The following is an 18,208-nucleotide window of genomic DNA, read 5'->3' on the forward strand; positions in this document are numbered from 1 at the left end:
CTAAAGCTCTTTAAATTAGTGGACTCCAAAATCTCACCCTCACTCCGAGGGGTTAGAGGCACAGAAACAGAGGAGTTGCTAACATACTTTGAGTTCACCCTTGGACAATGAACGATAGATACATTTTCATATCAGAAAAAGGAGTGGGAAATTCATCATCGGGTCGCTAACAAACTAATCTCTGATAGAAGAATCAACAGATGTCACAGAAAAACACTACACCTAAACCCAATTTCAATCATGTATCAAGAAATGCATCAGCCAGAAATAAATCTCGGGAGGGACTACAAAAATTATAGTGAAAACAAAAGAGCTCACCAGGATAAAAACAGTTATGTCGAGTAAAATTGATCGTAAAAACAAACTGAAAACTACAAGGAAATGATTAAAACAATGGAACAGATAAAGGGACGGTCAGGAAAGTTCAAATTAAACATCAAAGACGTATGCCATATGAGCTTTGGAGTTTCATTGATCAGACTCTCTAAAACAAACAGGGATGAAATCATGAAAATTCACAAGGACCCAGCTTCGCTTGAAAGAAAAAAAAAAAAAAAAAAAAAAAATGCAAGCAATAGTGGGAAAAATATGAAAGCTCAGTTCATTAATACCTATGTGAGATGGACTCTCTGCCTTGATTCGAGAGCTCAAGCAAGTCCCCATGGATGCAAAATACAAAAGGAAGTCTCCTTTCTTTGGGACTGCCTCTTCTCCCTAAAGATTAGTAGAACAAGGATTTCAGATACAGAGCATTAGAGGGGGGAAAAAAAACAAAAACAAAAACAAAGGCGATTAATACAATGGAAACAATCATCACCTGCCCTAACAACCCAGTTGTTCCACTTTCAACTAAAGGAACCTCAACGGCCAAGCAAAGGCGATTCACACATCTCCTTGCATCCAAGTTGTCAAGACCATTCAAAACAACATTGAATTGCTTAAAGAACTCCACATTGAACCCAGGATCCTTGACATTTGCATGGTAGGCTTTAATACTTATGTGAGGCCTAAATCTTAAGACAGCTTCTCAAGCAACCTGTGTAATCAAATGAACCAAACAAAAAAAGAAAAGGAAAAAAAGTTTTGAACAAAGCCAGTACTCCACGGAGCAGAACAACCTAGATCAGACCTTGCACGTAGAAGCAATGATCAAATTCAACTTACTTTTTAGATTGCCCAACATGAGATTGTCTAAACAAAAATTGTCTATTTAGGTTACTCACTTCAATTGTATCCATGTCAATCTCCAAGTAGGAATAGACAACGTGAGATGAGTAAATTTAAAATAAAATATAATGAAAGAGAAGCATAAAGTAGCAACTGTATGTAAAAGCAAGAAAATCCCACACTGTTCTGTGGATTATTATATCCCATGAAAATGAATGGTCTGAGATATTTCAGCCAAGGAATCAGATATAGCAGCAACACATGAACCAAGTTCTTTCACAAGTCGACAAATGGAAAACGAAGGGAAAAGGTCATGTGTTATGATACCTATGGACCCAAACACAATAGTACCATAAATTGCAAGTTGAGTTCATAGGACTTATTTTGGAAATAGGTTTGTGCCGGCACTACTGCATCAAATTTATTGACATACAACCTTAAAGGAAGCTACATACTTAAATAAACATTCTACAATAACAAAGAATCAAAAGGATAAAAAGAAAATGTTGTATAACCAGTCAAAATCATAGCTGTTGTACAAACAGATGATGCTTCACACCTCAAACCCATGATCAGTTTATTTAAATACAAAACATTATCCTTCAAGTGTACCAAGATTTCTTTTCCATATCTGAAAGATGAGGTCATCCATCATCCAACTACCACAGTTGTTAAGGCATCATCTAGGCATCCAGGCGGCTTTTCTGGGTGGGCACCTTTTCTAATGTCGCCTTAGTTTTTGACCGCCTGATGGTTCCCCTTGACCACCTTGGCTCACGTAGACGATGTGGCAACTATGCTAACTACCCAAACAATAAGCAGGGACCCAATTATTTGTATTAATAACAAAGTTACGCTTCCTCGTATGAGGTTCCTTAAAAAGAGGTTAACAAAACTTGCTTTCTCTTGAATTTCATTTCAATAAATTTTACCTCAAGGTGGAAGATACAAAAGATCCATTTGAAGCACGATTAATCTTAGAGTTTAACAAGTGCCAACACACCAGTTGGCTCCTAACACTCATCATAGATGGCCATTCTTGATTAGGTACCCGGAACACTGAAGAGGATATTCAGGAACAGGAACCCTTGTAACAAAAGTGATACTTTCAATAGCCACAAATCTAAGCTCCACCATGGCTTCTCTCTACATAGTAATAACCCTTAAGCCTAACCAATAGATTCGTTGATGAAAAATTGTCACACCCCAATTCCAGTAGATCCAACTTACCATTAGGAATACTAGCGGTGTAAGTAAGACATGTACCTGTCTTATAAACCTACTAAGATCGCTGACAGTAGTACCTTAACATTTCACAATCTCACATCACAACCAACCAAATGCAGCGAAATCATCAGATATAAATGGAGAAATTATCTAATGATAAATATAACATCATTAACCAAGTTATTCTGTTTACAATCCTTCAAGACTTACATATATTAAGTTTAAAACATAATATTCACAGACTTATATCAACACAATCAAAAATATACCTAACACCTCATGGTGTAGCGTATGCACAAAAGTCACAAGCACAGTCCTGATCATGCTCCTCCGCTTCCGACATCCACCAGTCGCTCACTCCGTACTCAGGTCCCGAGGAAAAAGAGTCACTAGCCACAGGCACGACTATACTTGCATCATCGTCTAAAAAGTGTGTATACGAGGGGTGAGCTTTCCAACTCGCTCAGTGAGGGGTGGGGTCAAGCACATCCAAGCAAGACAGTAGTAATAATAATTCATGATGCATGATAGCGAAAATTAAACACACAGTCTAAGATGCTCGTGATGCAGTTCATTTGTTTATTATCTACTTAACAATACAAACTAAGTCAGGTAAATGCTACTACGGCGCATTAATCTGTATTCTTTGTCTCGGAATCACCATCGACTACGCAAGGATACAAACCCTAGCAGTGAATAGAAACCTGCCGGTCCCCGTATATGTCTATGGGTCACCTAGCAAACCTCTGATAACCCCCTCCTGGCAATCATGGCACCGGTAACACATCGGCCACGCTGGACAGGTTCCCAACTCCGCTACAATCACATCGTACCGCGGGTATGACATTCCGGAAAGGCACATCGAACATACCACAATGGGTTATCCAACACCTCAACCTCAGTTGCCAAGGGTTCGTAGCATAGGGAATGATACCTAACCACATAAACGCTACATACCTTCATAGTGATATAGTTAGTATAAATTACATGATACTGGCAAGACCTTGGCCACAAAGTGTAATTCATCTCCAAATACAGTCTCGGGTACACGATACTAGCGAGACCTTGGCAACAAGGTGTAACCCACGACTACAACTAACTCTAATACACATAATCAACGCATGAATACAACATACACACAGTAATCACGGCATCAGTACCACCTTGGCCACATCGGATTCCGTGTCACACACATAACCAAACACAAGGCGATCACGGTACCGGTACCACCTCGGCCACACCGGATCCCATCATACATATAAATAAATAGTTCGTATGAAATCCATAAAAATGTAAGATATGATAATCACCATCTTCATGTGAGCAATATAATTAACCATGTTAAATCTACGCATGTGAATAATTCCATAATAATTAAACAATCCAAAATAAAAAAACCATCCCTCGGCTTGTTAATCTCTGTTTGTGTTAGGGTTCAGATAAGGCCACTCAGTTTCGGTCTCGAGGCTCGTGTGCATCACTGTCCTAGACACAAAGACAATCGTACATCAGTACATGTTGGAAATATTGGGAGTGACCCACATGGATCACCCCCAAAGGGTACAGACAAAATCCATCAGTGACAGTAATGTCACCAGAAACACCCACCGAAAACAGGGAATTTTCGTCCGAAATATCAGTCCTGTTTTCGGTGGAACTGATAGAGAGCTCCTAAGGCTCAGTGGTCCACTGGAAATATGCCACTGGAAGCAGACCCAGTGGATCCGGTGGGCTGTTTCCGATGGTGGTTCAGGACAATCCACCCATTTTGGGGCTTTCCGACTCGGGCCCGATCATTGGGATTTGTTCCGTGGAGTTTGTAGGGGATGTTCTCAGCATCATTTTAAGCCAATAAAATCCCAATTCCACTAAGCCGTTTAGGAGATACATCAATCAAACAATCAAAATCCCAGTTGGTCTTTTGGCAATACATGTTGCCGGAGCTCACCGGCCTTGGTTCGAGCTTGGCAACAACACCGAGAGGATAGAACACACATTCTACAACCTTAACATGGTTTGTACACTAAGATTCCATCCATACCTAGCTTTGTCTAGGTCGAAATGAAGAAAGAGTGGTGGAAGTGAGTGTACTTACCTCCGACAACGATTCTGGCAACTTGGCGACAGCCGACACCAAGGTAAGCCTTCTCCTTCTTCTTCCCCTTCTTCTTCTTCCTTCTTCTCCTTTTTCTCTCCTTCCTTACATTGGACACAATAGAAATGAGGAAATGAATTCCTCATTTCTAACTTTTAAGTTAAAATGGACCTTAGGGTCTGTTTGGTTGGACCCTATTCGGACAAATCAGGTTATTATGACTTTCAGAGCCCGAGAACCCGTCCACTTAGGTTCAAAATGCGTTCACATCACGAGTAAAGTGTGGGGGATTATTTGGGATCATCCGAGACTATTTACGACGTGAGTAGCGGGACCCACGACATCGACACCATGACAGCAGTCTATTATGTTCACCGGAAACAGCCCACCAGATTCAGGCCCAGTGGATCCGGTGGCATATTTTCGGTGGTCAAGACAGCTTGCTGTCCCATAGCTGGTCTTGCACGGGTAGTTGCCCTTGGCCATGCTCAAGGCCTTTCGACAACTTCGATACATGCCTAGTGATGCGGATCCGGGTTCCAAGAACAAGAATCGGATCGCATAGGGCCCACAATAATGACCAAATAACTCAACACAAAAATAGAATGGCAGAATTGTAAATACTAGGACTCTTGTAATAGGGTGGCAGACTTGTAAATAATCTGGAATTCCTAAGTGATAGAGGGGTCGGTCAAGTAAAGGGGACACAAGTGGGATTAAGAATAATGGAGATGGGCAATAGGGGAAAACAACAAATAAAGTACTTAAGAGAAAAAGGAAGGCTTTAAAGACTTGGGAGAATCGTGGGAGAGAGGAGTAGTCTTCTTCGCTGCTTCTCAAACCCTAGGCGGAAGTACCAATTGCAGCTTAATTGAAGAAAACTTCTTCATTAGAGCTCTGTTTGATCTCACACTTTAGGCTAAGGTCCCCAGGTCAGAAGCCTCTTGGATGCAGTCATGGATCTCCCAAACAGTAAAGGAGAGGAGGAGATCTGAACCTGCAACTCAGGTCTGGCGATGGATGTTGTTTCAGATCTGGTTGCAGAGTTATAGTTCACAAACCAGAAGTGTTTTCGACTTCAAATTCAGATATCTGAATCGCATTAGGGCTGGCTACTGTTGCTCCAAGTTTCGTACCAATAGCTTAGGGTATGATGGAGATCGACCCGCTTGTGTGGTGCTGCTAACGTTGCCCAGAAACAGAGTATATCCGATCAGAGTATAAACAGAAAGAACTAAAAGGATTAGGAAGAAGAAGAGAAGACAAAAGAGAGATTTCAGGGAAGAGAAGAAGAAGACTCAACGAAGAAGAAGAAGAAGAAGACAGGGGAAAGAACAGAAGAAGGAGATGGAGGTCACGGCAACCACTGTTAAGCCAATTAAACATTCAATTTCCAAAAATCTAAAACTGAGTTCTTCTCCATTACAGGGCTATTTAAAAAAAATAATGACATAATTTTGGAAGCTAATTAAAAATGGAAACTAAACCTAATTAGCAACTAAAATAAAAATAAAATCTAAATAAAAGACTGTTAATCTAATCTCTAACCAATAAAGGAAGTAAATAAAAATCAAGTCAAAAGATAGCAACTAATTTCATCGTCAAGCTGCATCACCTAGATTTATGTGTGAGGAGTTAGGTCACTTACCATCTGGGATCGGAAGGTACGAATCCCCTCCAATTAGACTAGCACGTGATGCATGAACACTTGGGGTCATTTCTTCCCCTTTGGCAATGAGCGGCCTTGAGCCAAAACCCAACCGTGCTTCCAATCTCTGGTCCGAGAGTTATCAGAACAGTTCAAATTAGACTAAATCAGGGCACGAGTGTAACATTCCCCCCACCTTACAAGAATTTCGTCCTCGAAATTAAACATACCTGGCAAATTAAAAAATCCAGGATATTGCTTCAATATCTCATCTTCTCGCTCCCAGGATGCTTCCTGTTTGGGGTGGTTCATCCATTTCACCTTGACAAAGAAACGGTGTGGTTGAGGAGAACATGTGCTTTTCGGACAACAATCTTCTTTGAAAACTCCACGTAGGAAAAATCCTCTTCCAACTCACAAGGTATGTAAGTTAAGGCGTGAGTGGGGTCGGGAATGTACTTCCTCAATATAGAAACATAGAAGACATCATGTATACCTTCCAATTCTGGCAGTAAAGCTATCCGATAAGCTACCAGTCCGATCCTCTCCAGTACATCATACGGTCCCATAAACCTTGGACTAAGCTTTCCCCTCTTGCCGAACTGCATCACCCCTTTAACTGGGGTGATCCACAAGAACATCTTGTCTCTAACACCAAACTCCAGATGTTTCCTCCTAACATCCTATCCATCCTGCTACATGGGCCTGGGCTTGATCTAGTGTTGGGTCTTGCACCTGCCCATGCACTTGAGCCCCACCAGATGTTTGAAGGGTAGCCGATCCAGCGGGTATTGAAACGGGTGCCAGTGGAGTAGGAGGTGCGGGTGGTGCATTACGGGCTTCTATTGCTGCTTGGATCCTATTATCAATTCCGGCCATAAATTGGTTTTGCCTTTCTTCAACACCCCGCATTATGTTATTCATGATGGATGCCGCATCTTAGGCTATAAGTACTGGCAGAGTCGGGGGTGCATTGCGGGGTTTACCCCGATTCCGTGTAGGGGAAGCGGGAGCTGACAAGCGTAATTGGGATCGGGATCAGGATCAGGATCGGGTGTTCAGGCGTGACATGACTCCTCTGGAGGAATCCGATTAGTGCACATGCATATACAAGGTTGCATGTAATCGGAACACATGCATACTTAGTGGGTCCCACACATATACGATGGGCGAAATTTGGGTTAAGATATGCATAGGTGGGGTCCGCACATATTTGGATCCGATCGTCCGCATATCAAGAAGGGGCACACAATTAGGGCAACAAAACAATAATTTAGATTTGAAAATAAAATAATTTATTTTCCAATTTAGTCCACCAGACACAAGGAGACTTCTCACCGGAAATATGGCTTAATCCACGGGAAATATCAGTGTTATTTCCGGTGGGTAAAACAGAGAGAAATTTGGGATTTTTCACTTCACCGGAAATAGGCACCTGAAGCATGTCCAGTGTTTCTGGTGGGTTGTTTCGGTGGCTCCAAAACAGCTATAAATAAGCTCAGGTTTGGGTTTTATTGTACAAAACCCTATTCTAACTTGTGGAAAAGGTGTGAAAATGGCCAAGGACTTTTCGACCCATTCCCTACCTTCCTCTCTCTATTTCATGATCGATCGGCGCCGCATTCGCCCCAAAGGTATGTTCCTCCTCTCTATAGCCTAGTTTTGTGATTTTCTTCTTTGTGAGCTTTACATTCAGCATTGAACCTGGTTTTTCCTTCTTAATCTAGAGGAATCATATTGCAACGATGTCTGGACATCATGTACATACCCGATGTGCCATTGAACAAGAGGAGCAAGACGCCGCTGCTCAGGTCAACCTAATCCTATTCCCCTCTGTGGCTAAGCGAGACCGTTGGGAACTCTTCAAGTGCCACAATGTGGACCCGGGAGTCTATGTGAGGACCAATGACTTCCGTCCATTCTGTCTCTGTCAACAGTTTGACGATGTTGGGTGGTACCGCATCTTAAAATCCAACAAGTACTACTACCCTACATTGGTCAGGTTATTCTACTCCAACCTACAATGCGTGAACCGGGGTACTGAAGAGATGCGGATCACCTCCTATATGAAGGGGGTGGAGATCTCCTTTGACATGGGAGCAGTTGGTCAATATTCTGATGGTCAGCAATGCCGGTGATCTAGTGTACTGCCCGCCTCGGACTCCAGCTTATGACTTCTAGAGTCCCAATACTTTTCAAGAGATAAACGACATGTTGACTAAGGAGGCCAAGGGGTGAACCACTCAGTCAACTACTTTGCTACTCTAAAGGTCGTCTGTCGTGCGATTCAGTTGAATGTTCTTCCCACTTATGGACACTATGATGAGGTATACGCACTGCAAGCCTATGTGACCTACTACATGTACATGGGGGCGCAGATACATATTCCTTACCTCCTTATGTGGACCATGGTACTTCAGTCCGAAGGAGTAGATCGCCGAGCAGGAAGCCTGTGCTATGGAAGAATACTTATTGACATCTTCCGTCGCTTTAGGGTGGACTTGGAGGGAGAGGCACGCTTGGGTGAAGAGGTCACAGACTTCAACCAAGATTCTCTGAGGAAGATGACCATATATCTAAGGGAGGTGACACCTATTCTAGGAGAGGGTCAGCAGCCTATGGAGGTATAGGGTGGCGGTGCCGATAATGTCGCGGCGATGCCGGTGATGTTGGTGGAGGTGTTGGTGGTGCAGGGGGAGAAGCTGCTGGGGTTGGTGGGGCTCCACCACCTTATCCCTAGACTATTGGTTCTATGGCTGCTTCTACTTCTCGGGGCACTAGGGGTGTGAGGCCTTAAGGTCTCAATGATGTTATGGCCCGCCTAGGCACCACCACATCACTGATGAGGAATATAGATGACCGCCTCAATAGCATAGACAGGACCTATTGTCTTATGGACAATAGAATGGCCTCCCTAGAGGCACATATGCAAGCGATGGTCTTCCATCTTGGTATTCTGGTGCCTCCTTCAGGAACGCATGGTCCGAACCAGGCTCAGGGCCAGGGACAAAACCAATAGCAGCAATAGCAAGAGCAGCAAGAGTAGTGGCATGTTTGCCACTATATCTTTTAAGATTTCCCTTTCCATGTTTTATTTGAGTTTGATGTTTTAGGTTTAATTGAACTTTCATTTTATGTCATTTGTTTCTGTCATTTGCATTCCTAGTATTTAGGCTAGTTAAGATTTCCTGTTTACCGTACTTTAATTTTATAAAAAGTGTAAGTTGTGTAATCAAGTTTTCCTTTATAATGAAATGGCTTTAACACCTATACTTGTCTCCTAATTGTGCAACTTCTATTATTGTTGTCTTGAGATTTTTATTTAATCATAATTTTCCCAAAATCATGGTCTGGCTGAGATTGTGAGTTAAGACAGAGCATCGCACTCTGATACCATAGCTGTCACACCCCAATTCCAGTAGACCCAACTTACCATTAGGAATGATGGCAGTGTGAGTAACACACATACCTATCTTACAAACCTACCAGGATCGCTGATAGCAATACCTTAACATTTCACAATCTCACATCGCAACCAACCAAAAGTAGCGGAATCAGAGTATAATAGCGAAATCATCAAATATAAATGGGGAAATTATCTAATGATAAACATAATATCGTTAACCAAATTATTCTGTTTACAATCATTTAAGACTTACATATATCAAGTTTAAAACATATTATTCACAGACCTGTATCAACACAATCAAAAATACGCCGAACACCTCATGGCGCCGCGTATGCATAAAATTCACAAGCATAGTCCTGGCCATGCTCCTCCGCTTTCGGCATCCACCCGTTGCTCACTCCGTACTCAGATACAGAGGAAAAAGAGTCACTAGCCATAGGCACGACCGTATCTGCATCATCATCTAAAAAGTGTGTATACGTGGGGTGAGCTTTCCAACTCGCTCAGTGAGGGGTGGGGTCAAGCACATCCAAGCAAGACAGTAGTAATAATAATTCATGATGCATGATAGCGGAAATTAAACGCATAGTCCATGATGCTCGTGATGCAGTTTATTTATTTATTATCCACCTAACAATATAAACTAAGTCTAGTAAATGCTACTACGATGCATTAGGTTGTATCCTTCGTCTCGGAACCGCCATCGACTATGCATGGATACAAACCCTAACCATGAATAAAATCCTGTCAATCCCCGTATGCATCCATGGGTCACCCAACAAACCCCTGATAATCCTCTCCTGGCAGTCACAGCACCAGTAACACATCGGCCACGCCGGACAGGTTCCTGTCTCCGACTACAATCACATCGTACCGCGGGTGTGGCATTCTAGAAAGGCACATCGAACATATCACAATGGGTTATCCAACACCTCAACCCCTATTGGCAAGGATTCGTAGCATAAAGAGTAATACCTAACCACATATACGCTACATGCCTTCATAGTGATACAGTTAGTATAAATTACACAATACCGGCAAGACCTTGGCCACAAAATGTAATCCATCTCCAAATACAGTCCTGGGTACATGATACCAGTGAGACCTTGGCCACAAGGTGTAACCCACGATTACAACTAACTTTAAAGCACATGCATGAATGCAATATACGCACGGCAACCATGGCACCGGTACCACCTCGGCCATGCCAGATTCTGGCTCACACAACCAAACACACGGCGATCACGGTATCGATACCACCTCGGCCACACCGGATCTTATCATACATATAAATGAACAGTTTGTATAAAATCCATAAGAATGTAACATATGATAATCACCATCATCATATGAGCAATATAATTAAGCATATTAAATCTACACATGTGAACAATTCTATAATAATTAAACAATCCAAAATAAAACAACCATCCCTCAGCTTGTTCATCTCTATTTGTGTTAGGGTTCAGATAAGGCCACTCAGTTTCGGTCTCGAGGCTCGTGTGCATCACTGTCCTAGACACAAGGACAATCGTACATCAGTACATGTTGGAAATATTAGAAGGGACCCACATGGATCACCCCCAAAGGGTACAAACAAAATCCATCAATGACAGTATTGTCACTGGAAACAGCCACCAGAAACAGAGAATTTTCACTGGAAATATCAGTCTTGTTTCCTGTGGAACTGACAGAGAGCTCCTAAGGCTCAGTAGTCCACCGGAAATATGCCACCGGAAGTAGACCCAGTGGATCTGGTGGTGGTTCAGGACAGTCCACCCATTTTTGGGCTTTTCGGCTCGGGCCCGATCATCGGATTTGTTCCGTGGAGTTTGTAGGGGATATTTTTAGCATCAGTTTAAGCCAATAAAATCCTAATTCCACCTAGCCCTTTGGGAGATACGTCGATCGAACGATCAAAATCCTAATTGGTCTTTTGGCAATACATGTTGCCGGAGCTCACCGAGCTCGATTCGAGCTCGACAATAACACCGAGAGGGTAGAACATACATTCTACGACCTTAACATGATTTATACACTAAGATTCCATCCATACCTAGCTTTGTCTAGGTCAAAATGAAGAGAGAGGGTGGTGGAAGTGAGTGTACTTACCTTCGGTAGTGATTCCGGCAACTTGGCGACAGCATGCACCAGGGTAAGCCTTCTCTTTCTTCATCCCCTTCTTCTTCTTCCTTCTCCTTTTTCTCTCCTTCCTTACGTTGGACACAATAGAAATGAGGAAATGAATTCCTCATTTCTTATAAGTTAAAATGGACCTTAGGGTCTGTTTGGTTAGACCCTATTCGGACCAATCAAGTTATTATGACTTTCGAAACCCGAGAACCTGTCCACTTAGGTTCAAAATGCGTTCACGTCACGAGTAAAGTGTGGGGGATGATTTGGGATCATCCTAGATTGTTTACAACGTGAGTGGCAGGACCCATGGACATCGACACCATGACAGCAGCTGTTATGTTTACCAGAAATAGCCCACCAGATTCAGGCCCAGTGGATCCGGTGGCATATTTTCGGTGGTCAAGACAGCTTGTTGTCTTAACTCCTTACTATCCCATAGCTGGTCTTGCATGGGTGGTTTCCCTCGGCCATGCTCAAGGCCTTTCGGCAACTTCGATACGTGCCTGGACTTATGTGTGAGGAGTCGAGTCGCTTACTGTCTGGGATCGAAAGGTATGAATCCCCATCAATTAGACTGGCACGCGATGCATGAACACTTGGGGTCATTTCTCCCCCTTTGGAAATGGGCGGCCACGAGCCAAAACTCGGTCGTGCTTCCGATCTCCGGTCCGAGACCTATCACAACAGTTCAAATTAGACCGAGTCAGGGCACAGGTGTAACAAAAATAGCACATAGACACTTTATAGTGCCAAACTCAAATTCAAAGATGATCCTTGCCAAGAGATGAACCTATACGATAATTTAATAATGTAAACAATAGAGCTGAACAGGAACCATATCCACGTTAATAGAATTTGCAAAAAGAAAGTGAATGAAGTTTGGTGCATAATCCATGAAATCTGAAAATATTTTAAAGACAAAGGCAGAGTATATCTAATTTGAAAAGAGGCATATTCAATACAATGGTATTGCGAAAGGTCTGTATATTTGAACTTACATGACAATCCATATAGCTCCAACGAAAGGGGCAGCACCCCACAGCAACCCACATACAAGGCCTATAACTTGCCTAATCCAATGTAAAGCATCGCCCAATTGATCCTGCAGAAAAGAATCATGGACATTTACTAACATAAGAACATTTTGGCAGCAACCAATGACACTGCTAAATTTAGAGATGATCCTACAATAAGTTTGAATATGTAGGATTGATGATTGTTAATAAAAATCATGTTCTAGGTTATAAAAATAGGAAACCTATAATGAATTTATGGGAATACCGAACATTTGATATTAAAGAATTTGTTCAATTATAATAATGCACTAACATGAACAAAATTGAAAACCTGGGAAGCATCTATTACACAGATTGGGCAAAGAATATAAAAGTCTTAAAGATACAAACTCAAGCTGTAAGATTGAAGAAAAAGGAAAAAGTTACACTTGACTTTACCAAAAAGGCAATATTGAAATATTTTCCAGTATTAAAAACTCTATAAAAAAATCATTGACTCACTAAACTCTCCTCCACAGCCCAAAATTTCCTATCGAAGTCTATATATCATAAATTGGATATGAAAGTTGCTGCCCTCTCTCTCTCTCTCTCTCTCTTTGTTTTGGATTTGCAGGTTACCTTATTGATTGCATTAGCTGTAGAACTTCAGGGATGAGAACTAAGTAAATAAAAAGAAGTCAAATAACATGAGGAAAGTGAAATATAGGCTAATGACAATGAAACTTTCAATTTTGAAGGAACCAAAATTGCAATCCCAAATTAATTTTTCAAAAAAAAAAAAATGATTTCTTCTTTCCCACTTTCAGAAATAAGAGAAGAAAGGGAGAGAAGGATAGTTGCATACTAATAAAATTACCCAAATACAAATACCTCTTCGGAAATCAGGAATTGAATTGGAAGAGATAGCATCCTTGCAGTGTTGCATTGTTGCTGTATTCATGTCTTGCCTGTGGAAACCATTTCGATTGAATAACGATGAAATACTCCAATCGCTTAGTCACAGAATTGTGGTAAACAAAGAAAACAGAGATAAGATAGAGAGAGGTAAGGAAAGCACACTCATATTAACTGTAGCCTACGGCCATCTCGACAATTCCCTTTCCCTTTGGTTGCTTTTCGGCCATGGTTGCGGCTGCTCTAATGGTTGGCAAGAGTCGTTAGAATCGGATGGGAGGATAGAGAGTTCGGTTCGAAAACGAGAAGCTTATAAAGTTATTCCGACTGAATAATCTAATTTCAAATGAAGAAAAGAAGCAATAGATGGTTGAGATACATTACCTGGTTTGCCAGAATGGTTGATTTTACCGGAATGCAAACCCCGACATATGAGATGCTAGAAAGGAGATGGTGGAGCGGCTGATGCATAGCGAGAAAGAGAGGGGGTTAGAAACAGGGCGGACAAAGAGAGGCCAGACAAATTCACCCAAATTGTTAAGTGAATCATGAAAAATCTTACCCTTCCAAAAAAATCATAGATAATCTTCTCATATCCTAGAGATACGTGCTGACTTTTTTGTTTCGTTTTTTGGTAAGACAACTCGACTTTTAGAGCCCGTTTGGTATAGTTCATAAAAAACGTTTCTAGAGTTTTTTCGTGTTAATAGAACGAAAAAACGCTGAAAACCGTTTGGTATGTTTAGGCTCCGTTTCAGGTTTTTTGAAACTGTCAATGTCTAAAAAACGAAATTGGGTCGATTTGTCGAAACTGTCGGAGGCTGTTCTGTCGGCCATGTTTCGTTTCAAATTAATATAATTTGAAACGACCGTTCCCGATTGTCCGCGATAGAGAGAGGAGAGCAGAGAGGAAAGAAGAGAGAACCCAGCTCACATCCATGCTCGAACTGCGATTTCTCCACCTCAGGTAACTTCTTCGCCTCTTCTCCTTCTTCTCCTTCTTCTCCTTCTTCTTCTTCATTTCTTCTTTTCTTCTTCTATTCAACCTCTTCTTCTTCTTCATCTATTGTAACCACATAGAGGTATTGGAACAAATTTAGGGTTTTTTTTCTCCTTCTTCTTCTTCATTTCTTCTTTTCTTCCAGAGACAGAGATCGATAAGCTTCACAAAGTTCTGGTTTTGAATATCTTTTGGAACTCGCATAGGGAGAGGAGAGAAGAAGAAATAGGAGCTCGCCCCCTTGTGAAATCTCCTCTGCAGGTAACTTCGATTTCGGCTCTTCTTCTCCTTCTTCTTTTCATCTCTTTTAACCTCTTTCTTCTTCTATTCTAACCTCTTCTCCTTCTTCTTCATCTATTGTAATCACAGAGCAGGTATTGGGACAAATTTTAGGGTTTTTCTAGACCACCTATCGTATAGCTCATACAGAGAGGTAACGTCTTCTTCTTCTCTTCTATTTCTTCTTCTTCTCTTCTCGATCTTGTATAGCCTCTGTTGATTCCAAGATGATGCTTTTCTAACACTGTTTGACACTAATCACTCATCTGAAAACCACAAATCAGTACCAATGAACCCCAACAGTAAATATGTTGGATCCATATGAATATATTCAAGTGGTTCTGATTCATCCTGCTCTGTGATTACAACTATAGAATTATGTCAGAGCACAACCAGTGAATTTTCCCTGACTACTACTAAAACAATCATCAGAAGACAGTGGTTCCCCTAGCATAATTTCCTTATCATATAAATCCTTCATGGGATTCGAATCAATTATTTCAGAAGACAGTGGACATCATGACATCAGTCCCTCTTATATGACTCTGCTTCCATGCACATCGCGATTGGATTCCTCCCCCCACCAACTGTTCTCAAACCAAATTTTAATGTTAGCTCCTATGGTACTGTCCAACTGGTATTGTCTGGATTTTTAGAGACCATGAAGGTTATATTATGTGTGTTTCCCTCCCCTGGTCCTGTTGGTGTCTATGAGTCAATCTCAATAGATCTGAAGGTGCTTATTGAAGGCCTGGAAATTGTATCTTCTTAGGGAAGGTTGGGTATTATGATTTGAGAGTGATTCTACTCTGGACATCAAGTGGCTGAGTTCTGGTTCAGGTGTTCCTTGGAGATATCTGCATGTTATTTGGAAACCCAAGAACTTCAGCATGTATTGGATTTTCTCTAGTGGAGGATGATATCAGTAAATGAGAATCTATTCATATTTTTATTCTTCTTGCTGGTTTTAGTTTCTGAGCTCAATAGGGAGTAATGTGGTTATGTTAGAAGGTTCTATCTTGTGCTTTTATTTCAAGTTTGTTCAAGACACATGCATAAAAGGTGTTAACACAGAGTACATGACCTTGATTTTCAGTCTTATTGTGAGCTATAAAACTTCTAACTGTATAAATTTTCCTTGTCTCTGAATATTTTGATAATTGACCCAAAATTTATCTATGAATTTAGTGATAAATTTATGATAATTCATCCTTAATTTGTTCTGATGAAAATTATGGTGAAATTGTAGGGTAAATTTACGATGCCTAAAGTTAGGGTTAGTCTTAGTGGTTGTTTTAATGTATAAGTCTCTAGTAGACCCTATAATTTCATAATTATTGGTGCTTTCACTGAATTTTTATGGCATTTTGAAGTATACTGGTTTTCTGAAACTAATAAGGGCATAATAAATTGGTGGTTTTTTGGTTGGCCTGAATTTGTCAGTTTTAGTGAGATTTGTTGTCCAGTCTATCATCCTGTTAATTCTAGTGAAAATTACATCTCATTGTAGTATACAGATCACTTTGACAACTGTTGAAACTTTGTTTGTTTTGGATTCCTGTTGAACACTTTTGTGCTCAGCATATATGAGTGCTATATTTGAGTTGATTTTTCATCAACCTCAGTCCCCAGCAAAGCTACCTATGTACTTCTCCAGTGTGTAATATGGGTGGAACCCAGTAATTCCACCTGTGAGACTGATTTTATATATTTGTGGAAAATCTGTTTATAGCTCATAGTGTAATGCACGTTTTTCTATTCTTTTATCAATGAAGTTTGATTAGGACTGATTCTCGTTCTCAAACTTTGGCTTCTTCCAAAAGTTTATGTTCTATTTTGAGTGTCTTAGTTTGAGGAAAAAGATAGATTTAAGAGGCAACTGCCCAAATTGCTCCTCTCTGCTAAACCCAATTGCCCAAATTCCTATCGAAAAAGTAAACGATGAGTAAAGAAGAAGCAACAGCTCATGAAACAGCATAGATTAGAGGGAAGAGACTCATGAATCAGAATTAAGCCTATTGCTCCATTCTTCGCCAGTTTGACCCAAACTATGGCCTGGTTTGTTGCTAGCCTTCTTGTTATTCTGAACTGCATTAGGCAGCCAACACCTACTAGGGTGGGTTTGACTACATGAACAACTAATGCACTGGTTTCAGATGACTTCAGTTGCTTTCCACTGGAATTGGCAAGTCCACTTCTTTGAGGCATTTACCTGACACCTTAAAATTACAGAACTTTGATTGACTACGATCAAAATATTTACTTCATACTTCTTTGAATGTGTGAAAATACTTTAGCTTCTTGAACTGAAGTTCATGTTATCAAAGACCCAATATGGTCTCACTTCTATTTTACAAGCCCATGCCTCCCCCCCCCTAATGTAAAGTCTGAGCTTAATTTGTTGTAATTTCTCTGTTTTTCTGTTATTTGGTAATGAATTTATTATTCAGCCAAAAAAAAAAAAGAAGATCCAATACAAAAAACACTACTATGAAATGCTTTGCAGTGAAAAGCAGTAAATAAAATATGCATTGCATTGAAGATAGAGTTGGATCTGAGAGGCCTCTTTTTATTGGTATTGAGACATCAGCCTTAGGCATTTTCCTTTTGCCTTGTGCTTCTTACACGATTCTGTTTCTGAATTTTTTTTATTCACTACTGAGATCTCTTTTCATCTTTTCTGTAGAGATGTAAATACCATTGGTTACATTTTCCTTTTTCCTTGTGCTTCTTAAATGATTCTGTACACACTACCATTGGTTAATCCAAATAACAAAGATAGAATTATAGAGGTGTTTGATCCTCCTTATGTAAGGATCTACAATGATAGGGATGACAAGTTTTGTGTTGAAAGTATTATTTTTCTGTTTGGTCATTACATGTGTACTGACTAATGGAATTTTCTAACCTTATGTTCTTCTTTTACAGTTGAATCCCCTTTTTTCCCAGTGGCCAGTCCATTGGGGACTTTTCTCACTCTATTATGCATTGGATACACTCGGTCTAGATTTCATTTTGTGTTTGGTTGTTATGTTTTACTATAAATTTTGGTAGCCTCAAAGGTCTTTATGAGTATTCAGTAAAACTGTCCCCGATGTTTTTCATGTGAGTAATCTGTGGCTTTAAACTCTGCTTGGTTCCCAGTATGCTAACTTTTACACTAACTTATAATGTATAGCTATTATGTCTGGAAGTAGCATCCCTGCCGTTAAGTGGTCAGAATTTGAGACCACTGTTTTCATTGAAGCAATGAAAGAAGCTGTAAAAAATGGTCACAAATCCGGTAATTCATTTAACAAAACTGGATGGGAGAACATTACAAAGCAATTTCAACAGG

General features: G+C 40.7%; 1 long non-coding RNA gene across 1 annotated transcript; it reads right to left on the reverse strand.

Moving 5' to 3' along the window:
* Nucleotides 1-558: 558 nt before the first annotated feature.
* LOC122069209 lies at nt 559-13,651 on the reverse strand. Its single transcript, XR_006137399.1, has 5 exons — nt 13,569-13,651; nt 12,681-12,784; nt 1,165-1,244; nt 818-1,036; nt 559-714 (listed from the first exon to the last, which is right to left on the reverse strand). It is a non-coding gene; the product is annotated as an uncharacterized LOC122069209 (long non-coding RNA).
* Between the last annotated feature and the right edge of the window lie 4,557 nt (nt 13,652-18,208).

The sequence above is a fragment of the Macadamia integrifolia genome, unplaced genomic scaffold (assembly GCF_013358625.1).
Source record: "Macadamia integrifolia cultivar HAES 741 unplaced genomic scaffold, SCU_Mint_v3 scaffold553, whole genome shotgun sequence".
NCBI classification, from domain to species: Eukaryota; Viridiplantae; Streptophyta; class Magnoliopsida; order Proteales; family Proteaceae; genus Macadamia; species Macadamia integrifolia.